At 45.6% G+C, this 11,507-nt stretch overlaps 1 protein-coding gene across 3 annotated transcripts in view; it reads left to right on the forward strand.

Moving 5' to 3' along the window:
* MYLK (myosin light chain kinase) overlaps positions 1-11,507 on the forward strand; it is a 392,661-nt gene that overhangs the window by 277,945 nt on the left and 103,209 nt on the right. The gene's annotated exons all lie outside the window — the stretch shown is intronic.

Raw genomic sequence — 11,507 nt, forward strand, 5'->3', positions numbered from 1 at the left:
GACTTGCCTGACTAGGGTCACATGTTCCTCGTGCGTTTTAGTGTAGATAAGGACGTCGTCTATGTAGACAAGGACCCCTTTGAACAGGTGTTCATGCAGTACCTCATTGATGAGCTGCATAAACACCCCAGGGGCCCCCGCGAGTCCGAACGGCAGCACTTTGTACTGGAAGGCGCCTAGGGGGCAGTTGAACGCAGTCTTCCATTCGTCCCCCTCCCTGATTCGGATGCGATAGTACGCCTCGTGAAGGTCCAATTTGGAAAAGACTTTGCCCGTGGACAGGTGGGCGAGCATGTCCTTCACCAGGGGTAAGGGGTATTTGTTGGACAGGGAAGCCGCGTTTAGGCCCCGGTAGTCGGTGCAGAGCCGTAGGGTGCCGTCTTTCTTCTCCCGGAATAAGACGGGGGCTCCGACCGGTGAGCATGCTGGCTCTATGAATCCCCTGTCTAGGTTTTTATCGATGAACTCCCGGAGGGTTGCCATCTCCTTCGGGGTCATCGAGTAGATCTTCGGTCTAGGTAAGGGGACGTCGGGCAGCAGGTCGATCCGGCAATCCGTCTTGCGGTGGGGGGGTAGTTGGTCAGCTTCCGCCTCTCCGAAGACCTCGGAGAAGTCGGCGTATTGTTCCGGTAGGTCTGCTATGGTAGCGGCGTTGTCCTGTGTAGTCGCCTCCGCTCGTCCCACAGTGGGGTTGGTTCTGCCCGCTGGAACTGGTGCCCGATACTCGCCGTCGCCAAATGTGAAGGTGCGGGTCTCCCAGTTGATGCGCGGGTTGTTTGTCGCGAGCCATGGCATTCCCAGGACTGCAATGGGCCGTCCGATGTGAGTGACGACGAACGATGTGCGTTCGGTGTGAGTGCCCATTTGCAGGGTGACCGGCTCGGTTTGCATCGTAGCTGGTTTCCCTCCCGCTGTAGAGCCGTCCAGCTGGTGGAATGCCAACGGCGTGGGGAGGGGGAAGCAGCGGAGGTCGAGTTTGGCGACTAAGTCGGGGTGGATGAGGTTTTTTGAGCACCCGAGTCCACTAGTGCCGCAGCCGTGGTGGCTCCGTTGCCGGCAGAGAGTTTAATTGCCGCCATTATTACAGAGCTTTCGCCGTTCCGTCGAGGTGGTCCGCGCTGCTGTCCCACCGCCTGCCTCGCAACGCGTTTCAGGGCAGGTGGGGAGCTTTTCCCGCCGGCTGGTCTGGGTCTACGTTGTCCTCTTCCCCCCAGTAGGCGTCCCAGCCTTCCTCTGGTGTCGCTGTGGCTACAGTCATTCGGCGGTGAGGGGGCGGCACCAGGTTAGGTGGTTTGGGGCTAATTTTCAGGGTGGGTTTGGGTGCACTGGTCGGCAGTCGGTTGGCGAAGCAATCCGCCGTCTTGTGCCCTAGTTTGCCACACCTCCCGCAGGGCTCCCGATTGAATTTCTTCTTTGGGTATGTGGGGCCGGCCGTCCCCACGTGTGGTGCGGGTACCTTTTTGCAGGTATAGTTCGTGTCTTCCGTGGTTGTCATGAGGAAGGTGCGGTGCGCGTGTTCGGCTTTCCTCGCGAGGTGGATCCACCCATGTAGCGTTTCTGGGTCGTCGCGGTAGAGGGCCCATTGGAGTACGTCGCGGTTGAGCCCCCTTTTGAACATTTCCAGCAGGGTGGTCTCGGACCAGTCGCTGACCTTCCCCGCGAGGGCTTTGAACTCAAGGGCGTAGTCTGGGACAGTGCGTGTGCCCTGTTTAAGTCTTTGGAGTGCGCTTTTCGCCCTCACTTTGGCTAGTGGGTCTTCGAAGTAGTTTTTCATCTCGTTGATGAAGGCGGGGAAGTTGGCGAGGGCGGGGGAGCTGGACTCGTACAGTTGGACGTACCAGTCCGCCGCCCTGTCTTGTAATTTGATCGCCACGGCGGCGATTTTGTCCGCTTCGGAGTCGTAGGAGTGTCCGTGCCTCCCCATGAACTCCCTGGCGTTCGTTATAAAGAACGACAGTTTCGTGGGGTTCCCATCAAAGAAGATGGGGAAGTCCTTTGGGGCCCGGGCATTTTGCGCGGCCCTTCCTCTCGCTTCCCGGCCTGTGGTGTCGTCCGCCTGGGCCGTCTGCTGACCTTCATTTGGCCCGTGGGGGTTCGGTGCTTCGCTCGGGGTGTGGGCCTGTGCGGGGACGTCGTTGGGTGGCGCGGGGGGCATGAGTGACTGAAGCATGGTCCGGAGTTCCTCCAGTTGGGTCCGCATGGCCGCGAGTTCAGCTCGTGCTTCCTCGTCCACGGTCCGCGCCTCCGCTGGGGCCAGTTCCGTCGGTGTGTCGGCGGGGGTGGGTTGCCGGCGGGGTTCAATCTCCCTCTGCCGTTAGTCCGCTTCCTCCGCCGTCTGCTGGGTGTCTCCATCGTCGTCCTCCGTGCTGACCGCCGTTGGGCTGTCGCTCCACGCCCGTTGCTGGGGTGCGATGTGGGGCGCGGGGTCCTCCGCTGGTTTCGGAAGGTATGTTGCTCCCTCCCGCGGTCGGGTTGCCTCCGTCGCCATCTCCCCTTGGGGTTGGAGCTGAGGCTCGGGTCGGGTCGGGTGGGCGTCCATGGCTCCGGGAGTCCGCGGTGCCTCTGGCCTCGGTCGGTCCTCCTCTGTTTCTCGCCGTGCGGCTCGCCCTCCTTGTCCGCGTCGCTCCGGCTTCATTTTTCTGGTCTTCTCGCCGTCTATTACTCCCGCGGCTCGTTGTCATCCAGTGGGGCTCGGCGAGGCTGAGTTTATGACTCTCAGCTTTATGTCATGCGCTGCCTACCTCTGAATAATGCTCAGACACTGGTTCGGTGGAACAGGCTCTGGTTTATTCACAGCGCAGGTACAGCATCGGAAAAAAGCTGAGAGTGACAGGAGCGCGCCGGTGCGGGGTTTAAATACCCCGCGCCGGTCAGCGCCCCCTCACTCGCGGTCACGTCACCCCCCTTTGTCCAACACGTTGACCTGCCGGTGGGTGAGGGGTTGCGAGGCCCCGCTGGCGTTCCGGGATCGCCCATCATCGGTTTCTCTATTCCTCCGGTGATTGCTGTCAGCTGGGCGATCTCCGTTGTATTAGCGCTAATGGCTTGGGTGTGCTCCGCGATCCGTTTAGCTATTGTTTCTTGACCTTCAGTCGTTGTGAGTTGATGGCTACTTATCTTGAGCCCCTTCCCCTGTTTCCTTGCTATTGTCATGTGTGCCATTGCGCTGATGACTTCAGCTCAACGGTACTCATGACACTCCTTAATTGATTAAGAGATGCTTTGTTTCTGTGTGCATTCACTCCTTCTGTTCAAAGAAGACTTTTCTTTACCCCATCACAGATTTGTTATGCATCTTTGTGGAACTCTTGCCAAGTTCATTTCTTGTACAACCTTACATTCAGTCCTTCCCCAGTTTGTTTCCTCCAGGTATTGCTACAGTAGAGAGCCAGTTGGGGTAATGGTGAAGGTGCTGGCCAGGAAACCAGGAGACTGTGGATTTTTGGCCTCCATTAGGCATGAAAGCTGGCTGGTGACTTTGGGCCAGTCCCTCTCTCAGCCCAACCCTGTCAGGGTTGTTGTTGTGGGGAAATGAAAGGTAGGAAGATTAGGTATGTTTGCTGCCTTGAGTAATGTATAAAAAAGGTAGGATAAAAATCTAATAATCATAATGCAGTGTAAGTCTTCAGGTGTGGTTTATGCTTTGTTTTCATTTATACACTCTTCAGGCAGATATTGCATAGCTGTTTTTTCAAGTAGGTTAGAGAATGCAATTAGGAACAATTTTGACAATTTGCCGTAGCAAATTCCTCATTCCATATTTCAACTATGGCATCAGCAGAATCATGGTTGGGCCAGGTGAAACTTGGATCCAATAGCCTTTTCAGCAGATCATCCTGAAGAGAGCTCTACATTTACTAAACTGAGATACAACTGCAGACTGAGTCTTAAAGATGGTAGCTCAGTCTTGACAATGGGACTGAGGCATCCCTGTCCATCAGAACAAAGACCAAAGTAACCATGTGTACTGCATCATATAATAGGCCTGTGACAAATCTGGATTGCCATGTTGTTGTTTATTCGTTTAGTCACCTCCGACTCTTCGTGACTTCATGGACCAGCCCACTCCAGAGCCTCCTGTCGGTCGTCAACACCCCCAGCTCCCCCAGGGACGAGTCCATCACCTCTAGAATATCATCCATCCATCTTGCCCTTGGTCGGCCCCTCTTCCTTTTGCCCTCCACTCTCCCTAGCATCAGCATCTTCTCCAGGGTGTCCTGTCTTCTCATTACGTGGCCAAAGTATTTCAGTTTGGCCTTTAATATCATTCCCTCAAGTGAGCAGTCTGGCTTTATTTCCTGGAGGATGGACTGGTTTGATCTTCTTGCAGTCCAAGGCACTCTCAGAATTTTCCTCCAACACCACAGTTCAAAAGCATCGATCTTCCTTCGCTCAGCCTTCCTTATGGTCCAGCTCTCGCAGCCATATGTTACTACAGGGAACACCATTGCTTTAACTATGTGGGCCTTTGTTGTCAGTGTGATGTCTCTGCTCTTAACTATTTTATCGAGATTGGTCATTGCTCTTCTTCCAAGGATTAAGCGTCTTCTGATTTCCTGACTGCAGTCAGCATCTGCAGTAATCTTCGCACCTAGGAATACAAGTCTTTCACTGCTTCTACATTTTCTCCCTCTATTTGCCAGTTATCAATCAAGCTGGTTGCCATAATCTTGGTTTTTTTGAGGTTTAGCTGCAAACCAGCTTTTGCACTTTCTTCTTCCACCTTCATCATAAGGCTCCTCAGTTCCTCTTCGCTTTCAGCCATCAAAGTGGTATCATCTGCATATCTGAAATTGTTAATGTTTCTTCCAGCGATTTTAACTCCAGCCTTGGATTCCTCAAGCCCAGCTTGTCGCATGATGTGTTCTGCATACAAGTTGAATAGGTAGGGTGAGAGTATACAGCCCTGCCGTACTCCTTTCCCAATCTTAAACCAGTCCGTTGTTCCGTGGTCTGTTCTTACTGTTGCTACTTGGTCGTTATACAGATTCTTCAGGAGGCATACAAGATGACTTGGTATCCCCATACCACTAAGAACTTGCCACAATTTGTTATGGCCCACACAGTCAAAGGCTTTAGAATAGTCAATAAAACAGAAATAGATGTTTTTCTGAAACTCCCTGGCTTTTTCCATTATCCAGCGGATATTGGCAATTTGGTCTCTAGTTCCTCTGCCTTTTCTAAACCCAGCTTGTACATCTGGCAATTCTTGCTCCATGAACTGCTGAAGTCTACCTTGCAGGATCTTGAGCATTACCTTACTGGCGTGTGAAATGAGTGCCACTGTTCGATAGTTTGAACATTCTTTAGTGTTTCCCTTTTTTGGTATGGGGATATAAGTTGATTTTTTCCAATCTGATGGCCATTCTTGTGTTTTCCAAATTTGCTGGCATATAGCATGCATTACCTTGACAGCATCATCTTGCAAGATTTTGAACAGTTCAGCTGGGATGCCGTCGTCTCCTGCTGCCTTGTTATTAGCAATGCTTCTTAAGGCCCACTCAACCTCACTCTTCAGGATGTCTGGTTCTAGCTCACTGACCACACCATCAAAGCTATCCCCGATATTGTTATCCTTCCTATACAGGTCTTCTGTATATTCTTGCCACCTTTTCTTGATCTCTTCTTTTTCTGTTAGGTCCTTGCCATCTTTGTTTTTGATCATGCCCATTTTTGCCTGGAATTTACCTCCAATGTTTCTAATTTTCTGGAAGAGGTCTCTTGTCCTTCCTATTCTATTGTCTTCTTCCACTTCCGCGCATTGCTTGTTTAAAAATAATTCCTTATCTCTTCTGGCTAACCTCTGGAATTTTGCATTGAATTGGGCATATCTCCCCCTATCACTGTTGCCTTTTGCTTTCCTTCTTTCTTGGGCTACTTCTAGTGTCTCAGCAGACAGCCATTTTGCCTTCTTGGTTTTCTCTTTCTTTGGGATGTATTTTGTTGCCGCCTCCTGAACAATGCTGCCAACTTCTGTCCAGAGTTCTTCCGGGACCCTATCTACTAAGTCCAGTCCCTTAAATCGATTCTTCACCTCCACTGCATATTCCTTAGGAATATTAGTGAGCTCATATCTAGCTGATCTGTGGGTCTTCCCTAATCTCTTGAGTCTGATCCTAAATTGTGCAAGAAGTAGTTCGTGATCTGAACTACAGTCAGCTCCAGGCCTTGTTTTTACCGACTGTACAGATGTCCGCCACCTTTGGCTGCAAAGGATGTAATCAATCTGATTTCGGTGTTGTCCATCTGGTGAAGTCCATGTATAAAGCCGTCTCTTAGGTTGTTGGACTGGATTGCCATAGCTGCTCTGAACTCCTGAGGTGCTCCAGACAAGCCATATCAAAGTGAATGTTGAGGTCAACCAGGACCCATTCTGAGGGTTTCCAGTACCAGTGCTGTCCTTTCCAACTACTTAACCTGGTTTGTTCGTTGTACTATATAATGTCCTATTGGGAAGGCCCACTTACCTCCCTGATCATGTCTCTGTTATGCAAATTAAGATTTGAATGTGCTTTTGACAATGTATACAGGTCCTTCAAGTAAGTTATTATTAATACAAGAAACAATTATTATCAACCTTGGAATATAACATCTTAGATTAACCTTCCCCATATTGTAGTTTAAAAAAAACAGTGCTGAATATTGGTTTGCTTTTAAGGAGATGGAATTGCTGCTGGATAGCATGTTTTAAATTACCATTAAATATTATCAGAAAGTCTTGAAAGCACTTCAGTCTAAAGAAAAGCTGCTTTATTTATGTCTAGTAGAGTTGGTGCAACTGACATGACCATATCTGGGACTGCTTGCATTTCTCTTGATTTAAGCCAGTGGGATGACAAGATTGGATTGCCCAATTATCTAGATAAGCAATGCATCTATTTCTTGATAGTCTGAAAAAGTTATCTCACAGCCATTAGGCTGCTGTTGAGTTATACTTATAGGTCATCTTGTGTATATACAAAATGAATTGTGGAGAAGGTTTGCTTTATCTCAGTCTCATCTTTTTCCAATTCCAGACATAGCAAAAGTAGATGCTTTCCCTAACAATCCTAAAAATACCCGTCAGTCCAATAGAAGGGAAAACCAGGCTGAGCTATGAAGAGAAAGGAAATTAATGACAACAAATTTCACGAATGTTGTGTTGATTCTAATACGAGTTGCACATATCACACCTTTTTAATTTGAAGCTGTGTTTGTGGGGTTGCAGTTTTAAAAATACATTTTGTAGCAAAAAACAGAAACCGAATGACTTTGCATATTGGATTCTGTTCAGCAAACTTGTTTCTTCCCCTTGAATTAACAGTGTTAAAGCACAATTAAGTGGAGTCTGGATGTAGACCAGAATGGAGGTGAACTCTGTAACGTGGAACATTTTATTTGAAAGATGCTGGTTGAGTGATTTGACCGCATGGATATTTGTATGACTACTTCTCAGCATGCTTAGCAAACTAGCACTTTGAGAGTTAAGTCTTTTTCTGCAGCTCAGTTGATTTATGAGACTGGGAGCCAACACAATATTTTAATCACCATAAATGGTCAGTATTGCTGAGCATGTGTGTCTGCAAAGGATTCAGGCTAGGCGTTATTTGGCTGTCTTATTGTAAAGCTCTGGCAAAAGGACTCCTTTGGCAGATTTAAATCTCTTTTCCTGAAACTAAACATTAGGGATTATGATTCCTGTTGTACTAAATTTGGATTTAGTTTATTTTGATGAGAATTTACTGATGAGAAAATAAAGCCACTATTTGGTTAGTTTCATACTTGCCTACTTGAGGGTTTTCTCTTACAAAGGGAGAGAAGTAATCTACCTCATTCTGTGAAGTGATAATCATTCACTTGATACACAGGCAAATAGGTACCACTGTCAGCTCAAACATCAGAACCAAGACAAGAAAAAAAAATGTTGAAAGTTGTAAGCAAGAGTTAAGTATTAAGAAATGAATGCACCTACCCACCTACCCTTCCTTTTATATTTCAGTATCTCAATTACTGGCTGCAGAGGTTTCTACAAAAATGAGTGTGTGCAAAAAAGTGATCAGGTTTCTCAGACTTTCAGGAACTGCTAAAGTTTTGAGAACAAAAGGACTTGGGGTGACAGCAATATTCATAGGAGATTTTTGGAGACTAAGAACAGAAATTTCGCCATTCTCGGGCACATCAGGCAATTCCTCAAATCTAAGAAAGAACAGAAATTTTCTCAGTCTACTCTGAGAAATCATTCCACGTTCCACTAACCATTTTATATTTTGTCTATCCATAAGGAGTGTGGGGAAGAAGATATATCTACATATTATTTATAGCATTTTTCTTCTTTGCCCCCCTCCCCAATACTTGATTACATTTGGAGGCACTTAACGTAACATGGGCATATGAGAAATGAGTAAGGGATTACATTTAAGAACTACTCGTATAAGATGTGCTGAAAGTTGAAAAGTTGTGGGGGGGGGATAAAAGAAAATGTGAACAAAGACGTGAGTCTTTGAAATCTTAACTGTTTGATGAGATGCAATATTAAGAGAAGTAGAAGTCCATTAATTGGCTAAGAGATGCTAGCAGCAGTGCTTGGCGCCTTCTCCAACTTGCATTCCTGGATGAATCAGACTGCCAGCCAGTCACATTACTAATTTGAGCTCTTGAGGTGTATTATCAGGCAAGTGAAGAAACATTAGGAAAGTACTTTAGTGCACTCCCATTTTAATACAGTCCCCAGAAGGGGTCACGTAGAATCTTGGAGTTGGCAGATTAATTAATATCCTTTCAATATCCTGATAGTTTTGGCTGTGGTCATGGGAAACTGTCATATGGGCAGAAGAAAGTAAAGACGGAGCAGAGGGTACTTTCTGTATTCTGAAAAAAGTATTCTTGAAGCACTTGAACCTAAATCTCTGTGGAGCTGACTTGAGGATCATTGTATGCCAATCACAGTTGGATGCTAATAAAAGATGGCCCTTTTCATTCATGAAGAAGCTGCTGTATTAAGTAAGGAGGAGTGCTGTGGGAAAGTTATTTGTGAACTTTATATGTAATAAAAATGCTTTCTATGATTTAGAAGTTTCCTTTTCCATTTCTAACCATTCAACTAAGCATGGCCATTTTTAGATTGGTAGTTGGAGAGGCTGTTTCTTGTTTTCTCATTGGAATCTGCATTCTGTGTCATTGTAGCTTCACAAGATTGGAGTGCAAAGTATTAAAACTGAAAGGCAGAGACACACATATAAATGTGACCGGGGGTGGGGGGTGTGTGGCATATTTGATAACACATTTTAAGATTCCAGGATGTGATTTAAAAAAAAGAATTGAGGTTAATCTTTCCTGTTCTCTTGTCAACCTGTATCTATTTTATTCCATTACATTGTACCTTTCTACTCAAAAGTAAATTGTGCTGAGTTCAAAAGCAGAATATAGGATTTCAGCATCAGTTCTCAGTGACTACTGATGAGTTATCACTGAACTGGTTCCTGGGCAATGTGTTTTGGAATCTAGATTGTGTCACTGTGACTGCACATGTACAATTGCCTTGCTCATTTCTTTAATATGATCTGATAATATACAGAAGGCTCCACTGACCAAAAGAGGGAATTTAATGACAAAATTTATCAGTTCTTTACTGAGAAGAATTTTCTACACAGAACAAGAAAATATTTAGTTAATATATGTAGGGCTAAGGAATAATGAAAAGTATTAATAGAAGTGAAAGGTGAAAGGTCCCCTGTGCAAGCACTGAGTCACGTCTGACCCTTTGGGAGGACGCCGCTTTTGTGACGTTTCCTTGGCAGACTATAGCGGGGTGGTTTGTGATTGCCCTCCCCAGTCGTCACCTTCCCCAGCAAGCTGGTATTCGTTTTAGCGACCTCGGAAGGATGGAAGGCTGAGTCGACCTGAGTCCGCTACCCGAGAGAGAATCCAGCTTCCGCTGGGATCAAACTCCGGTCGTGGGGAGAGTTTCAACTGCCGCCTACCACTCTGCACCACACAAGGCTCCTCATTAATAGAAACTTAATAATTAATAATTATTATGAAATTATGAAATTATGAAAAATTAACAGAAGCTTGCTTGAATATTAATTTCAAAGGAGTCATGTCTGTTGCTAGCTGCATTAAAAGTTAAAGTTTCTTGTAGTATCTTAAAAAACGGCACATTTATTATTGTGGCCCATTCGATCAGATAAAGGGTTTGCTCAACTAGCTGGATAAGGAGAAAAGAAGTATGCACAGGTATACATTTGACATTCTCATACCCCAAGGGAGATAGATGTAAATGTGTAATAGCATCATTTAACACTGTTTGTTTATATGGACAATATAAATATCTAAAGCTTTAAAAAAATGTAAGCTTCATTTCTTAAGCTTCTTTATTTGCTTATGAAATGAATGTAAAGTATTCATATTTTTTCTTCCTGAATATCACACAAAGATTATAACCAAATTAGTTCTATTAATAGTTTGTGGGTGTTGAAGAGCCAGTTTCTAATGTAGAGATGGCAGTTCTGCCAACAACCAGAAATCATCCAGCTTCAAAGCTAAGAAGTGCAGGGCAAAAATAGGAGGGCTTGGAGAAAGAATTACTGGAATTAAATTACAGTGTATATAAAAAGAGGGTTGTACCTTCATCTTGACAAAGGGCAATGAATTGTTTAAGTGGCTTCTTCCAGTGTGCAGTAAAAATTCTTAGCTAGGCATGCCATATGGCTGGTCTTGCAGCGTTAAGCTGAGTGTGGTGTGGGCCAAGAGCCCAATTAAGCCTTTCTGATTAAAGCATCCAGGAAATTCTGGTGAAGACATGCCAGTGAGCCTCACATACAATATGTGTGCTTGTTTTAAATACTACCTTAATGTTAAATGAGAATAATATGCAATGAAATAATTACATAGATGTTCTTATTTTTGTGAGGTTGTGTTCTGGAAGTTTTAGATCAAGTTATTCCATCTGCTGTTTCCTTCCTGTAAACATGAGGAGCAAAAGCAGTTTGTTAAACCATTTCCTTTCACTAAAACAAAAGTTCCCAATTTCAGTCAACACAAGGACCAGACCACTTCATCAAAGTGGATGAAATTAAAGCAGTCTTGGGTCTTCAGTGGACATAAGGCTTATTTGCAAGTTATTGGCCCCTGAATTTGCTACCAAAATTCCAAAATATGCAAATAAAAGGACTGCTCTGGAGGCTCCGAAGGGATGCTGATGACCTGCATGTGGCTCCTTCTACATCCTGACCTAAAGGCAATTTCACTGCCTGAAGATGATTTTCATGAACATGATACGATTTATTCCACCAGTTGCAACAATCATGGAACTGGGTTTTTCCTAACAATATCTATCTTTCTTGAGTTCTCTTCACAACATATAATTCTTCCATGTAAATATAGTATCTGGGGAAGGCAATGGCAAACCACCCCGCTCTATAGTCTGCCAAGAAAACGTCACAAAAGCGGTGTCCCCCAAGGAGTCAGAAAATGTCTTGGGCACCTTTCTTCAAATATAGTATAAGGGACATCATATAGTATGAAAA

Source organism: Candoia aspera, chromosome 1, assembly GCF_035149785.1.
Source record: "Candoia aspera isolate rCanAsp1 chromosome 1, rCanAsp1.hap2, whole genome shotgun sequence".
Lineage (NCBI taxonomy): Eukaryota > Metazoa > Chordata > Lepidosauria > Squamata > Boidae > Candoia > Candoia aspera.